A 4,816-nucleotide genomic window follows, 5' to 3' on the forward strand; every position below is an offset into this window, starting at 1 on the left:
AAAAACAAAGAAAAGAATAATATCCAGAAAACAGCAAAGTTCTGTTGCTGTTGTGCTACCTGGGACCATTTTTTTTTTTATTAGCATCTTAATCATCATCTGGAAAGAGAACATTCTAGAGTTAATATCATTAATTGTAGCTCTGCTAAAGCATGGTCCCTACTATGTATCATAAAGCAGGTACAAGATATTTTACATTCATAGAGGTATGATACAGTACCATCTTACATCAGTAATACTAGAATCAGTTTTGGTTTGAAATTTACTTTGTCTACAAATAAGATTGCTACCCCTGTTTTTTTCTGGGCTCCTGTCACATGGAGAATTGTTTTCTATCTTTTCACTTTCAGTCTATAGGCTTCTTTTTGCACTAGATGTGTTTCTTATATACAACATATTGTTGGATTTTGCTTCTTATTCCATTTTGCCAGTCTATCTCTCTTGATTGGTGAGTTGAGGCCATTGACATTGCTGGTTATAACTGATATGTACTGACTTATTATTGACATGCTATTGGCCTTTTGTTGACTCTTTTTACTTTTTCATCTTCTTTTAATTTCTTGCCTTGCCTATTTGATTTGCTCTGTTGGGCCTCATGGTGTTGTTGCCTTCATTGTCTTTTTCTAGGGCCTTGTTTAGAATTGCTTGTAGTGCTGGTTTGGTATTCATGTAGTTTCTTAGGTGTTCTTTGTCGTTGAAGTGTCTTATTTCCCCATCCATTTTGAAAGAGAGTTTTGCTGGATACATCAGTCTAGGTTGGAGGTTGTTCTCTTTTAGTACTTGAAATATCTCATTCCAGGCTCTCCTTGCCCCAAGGGTTTGTGTTGAAAAGTCTGCTGTGATTCTGATGGGCTTTCCTTTGTATGTGATTTGTTTCTTTTCTCTTACTGCTTGTAGTATTTTGTTCTTTTGTTGGGTTTCTGGGATCTTGATTATTATATGCCTAGGTGTAGATTTTTTTTTATTGTAGCTAGTTGGGGTCCTATATGCCTCAGTTATCTGAATGTCAAATTCTTCCCCTCTGTTTGGGAAGTTTTCTGTCATTAATTCTGCAAACAGCTTTTTTAAGTCATTTGTATTTTCTCCTGCTACTTCATGGATTCCTATCAGTCTTATATTATTCTTCTTTGCAGCATCTAGGAGTTGTTGGATTGATTTCTCATGATCTCTTACTGTTTTTAAGAGACCTCTCTTTTCATGGTCACTGACTGCAATCTTATCTTCTATATCTGAGAGTCTATCTTTGCATTCTTTTATTCCATTGTGTACACTTTCAGTGGCGTGTTTAATCTCCTGGATATCTGTTTGAATCTGTTTTATGGATTCCATTTCTTTCATATGCTGGGCCTTCCTATTCCATTTTGGGCATTTATTTTTTCCATTTCTTTCTTATGCTGAGCCTTCATGGCTTCTATCATGGTCCTGAGCTCATCTATTTTTTTGTCAGTTTCTGCTCTAGAGTCTCGAATCACGACTTCCATTTTACTCACTATCTCTATGGTTATCTGGGAAATTATTTCTGTTTTGAATTTTTCTAGAGCCTGATTGATCTGTTTGGTTATTTCCTGTGCTTTGAGTTCAGGGTGTCCTGGTGGTTCACTATTGGCCTTTTCATCCTCATTTGCCCTACTGTGTGCCATTGGTAAACTGGAAGTCTGTCCCTGTTTCTTGCTTAAGTGTTTTCTCATTTTTATTTTTGTTGTCGGACTGTCCTTGGTTTAATCTCTGGATTATCACCCAAATCTTCCTGATATAGTTGCACCCTAGCTTCTGTGTCTCTAACAACCCACAGACATTCTCATCTTCATAACATCAGAGAAAGCAGCTCATCAAATCAACCACAATGCTTTACCCCAACTGATACAACCAGCAACACATTAAGATCAAGCACAACTTTGACACTGACCACTGGTGTAGTCACTAGTCTATCACCCTTAAATCATTTGAATTAAATTGAAATCAAGAAGCAGTCCAGAACATGTCTGCAGTGAACAAAATTTCAATATAGTGTATTTACCATTTAATGGCTCAGACAGAGTGAGGATGCAAGACCCCTGATCTCAGTTAGCTGATGGCTGAACCCCATGACGCTGACTGACCTCGGGCTGCAAGGCCCAGATTGAGTTCCCCAACCTTCTGAATGGTTGAACTCCACAACGTTCTATTACAGGTTTCCCCCGCCCTTTCTTTAAAGATGTTCAAAGTTGAGAATTCAGAAAAATACCCTTGATGACCACCTCTGCCTCTGCAGAGTGGGTCCAAAGACTGACACAGTCAGGAGGTCTGAGAGTGCAGGGGGTGGGCGTTATGGGGATTCAGGGACACCCACGCGGCTACCTTCCCATGCTTGAGTGATGGCGGCTGGGTCGGGAGCTGGTGTGGCTCTCCTTCCTGTGGTGGATTGGGGCCCAGGCTACCTTCTCGGCGCTTGAGTGATGGTGGCTGGGTCGGGAGCAGGCGTGGTTCTCCAAAAAAATCTTAATGTAGCATAATTGGCAACCGTGCATAAACTATTTTGCCTAACTCCCTTTTAGTAAGAAATTTGAGAAGTTTGAACTAAAAATGGAAAAGCTGACTTCACTTTCACAGATGGTACACCTGTAATACATGAAAAAAATAGGTTTCAAGAGCATATAGTGTTTCTACCTTCCATTGCATTATTCAGCAAAGAATCTGTGCTGCAAATTTTGCAGTCAGGTTGATGAAATGATGTAATGGGGGAATTGATTGTAACAATTTTCTTCTTGATTGTACCTTGAGCCATCACCAGTTTAGTAATTATTTGGAAGACATTCAGCCTGAGTATGGAGTTAATTTATTTTTAAATGTCCAAGTAATTGAATGACTGAGTTACTTCTTCAGATCAAGGCCTTTCATTTTGTTGCTGTAGTTATTCAAAGGTTTTGGAAGTAAAAGCTTTCTGATATCTTCATTCATTTACAAGACTGTCTGACTATCAAGATGACAGAATATTTGAACTAGTCACTGCAGTGAGAAATATTCTTATTTACTTCATGAGTGCAGGCTTTCCTGCTGAAGTTCCATAAGAGGATTGAGCAGGGCGCTTGCAGTCTACACCTAGTTTCCATGGTGGGATTATCCCATATGGGCAGAATTGAAAATGTTTAATATTGGTAAAAATTCAGGTACAATTTCAAAAAAGAAACACATATTTTAATGTGTTTGAATACTACTTTAAATTTCTATAGTTGTCTGTAAGTGCAAACTCAAGGATGTGACTGAATGCCAGCATATGTGGACTTACCCTGGGGCTAGGGAAGGGTTACCGAGAACTCACAGGTCTGTGGCAAGATGCACTCAGAAATCAAAAGTAAATGTTTAGAAATTTTATGGCAGTTTGGCAGGACATGCTTATGTAACTGTTGAATTTAATAAAAACAACTTGGGATTACAAAGCATATCCTTTATTTTGTTTCCTAGTAATTCATTCTTACTCTATTTTATAAAAGTTTGCATTCATCAGAAATGGATTATGAAAATCAAAACAAAATAAAACAAGTGCTTCATTATATGTAGTTTGTTAGAGTTTGTTGAGGTGTGAGGCATCTGGAAATGAATATATGAATCTGAGCATAGTCTAGAAATTTCTGACAATGTGGCTGGTCAAATTCCAGGCAATATTTAGATCCATTGGGCACTATGAAATGTATATTCTATATTATTACTAAAATTCTTTTAAATGCACAATTTTACAAAAGCTGACTAGGGACTATACTTATGTTATTAATTTAAAATACACACATTTCCCATGTATGGATTTTTTTTGTCACATGGCCCAGTACTGGCCCTAATTGTAACACAGCTTTCTACCTAGGAGTTACTAAAAGCATTTAGTATAAGATATCTTCTTGTAACAGTTAACAGAAACTACGTACTTTGTTAAATGCAGTCCATAAAATTAAAATTACTTTGAAAGATAAAGTTCAAAAAGATCTTGGCATGATGGTTCTCTCCAAACTGTATCTGCCTTGTTATGCTTTGTCAGTCCTTTGCCAATCAGAACTTTATTTGAGCATATACTGCTAAGGTACTAGTAAGAAGGTAGCAGATATATTAAACCCTTAGATTCTTGTTGTTTGAATCAGTTGAGACTTCTAGTAAATTCCTTCATATAAATCCTATGAGGATTGTTTATAACTCTCTTCTGACACTTCAGTTACTTCAAGAAATTACTGGGAAATTCTGTTTTCCAAGGTAAGTGTAAATATACTGTACTACCTTCAGTATAGCACAATATTTTAATAATTTTTTAAAAAAGGGCCAGTATTGTATAAAGAGAAAATCATTAGCCATATGAAAATAATAGCATTGTGTCATTTTGGTCAACTTTCACATTAGATTTGCAAAATTGAAACATAGTTATGAATAACAAAATAAACACATGTACTATACTAGAGTGTATCACGATGTGCTTTTGGCACAATGGAAACAATTACTAATAAGGTGTTTTATGATTTGGAAGACAGCTTTGTTCTTGGCAGTGACTTTTCAATTTTGCCATTTTAAAAAGTGGCTACATTGGTGTATGAGATAGTTGTGGAAAATTGTATACAATATTTATGCTTAGAAGACATACATCACCAAAGTTACTCTTACAAAAATGCAGCAGGACTAGATTATAAAAGTATCTCAGGGAGGTGGCAGTAAAGCATTTACTTCACTTAGTTTATCATCTCCATTGGCCAATTTAAGACATTTATATTCTCAGTTTCTTTTTTACCCCAAACATTGCTCATTGCTTCTGTTTTATTGACTCTGCCTGTTGCATATATTGTATATAGTTTATATTATATAT

At 36.4% G+C, this 4,816-nt stretch overlaps 1 protein-coding gene across 1 annotated transcript in view; it reads left to right on the forward strand.

The window, feature by feature from the left end:
* Rgs22 (regulator of G protein signaling 22) overlaps positions 1 to 4,816 on the forward strand; it is a gene marked incomplete at its 5' end in the record, with an annotated part of 111,222 nt that overhangs the window by 9,426 nt on the left and 96,980 nt on the right. The window lies entirely within an intron of this gene.

The sequence above is a fragment of the Fukomys damarensis genome, unplaced genomic scaffold (assembly GCF_012274545.1).
Source record: "Fukomys damarensis isolate Sample0158 unplaced genomic scaffold, DMR_v1.0_HiC HiC_scaffold_5, whole genome shotgun sequence".
NCBI lineage: Eukaryota > Metazoa > Chordata > Mammalia > Rodentia > Bathyergidae > Fukomys > Fukomys damarensis.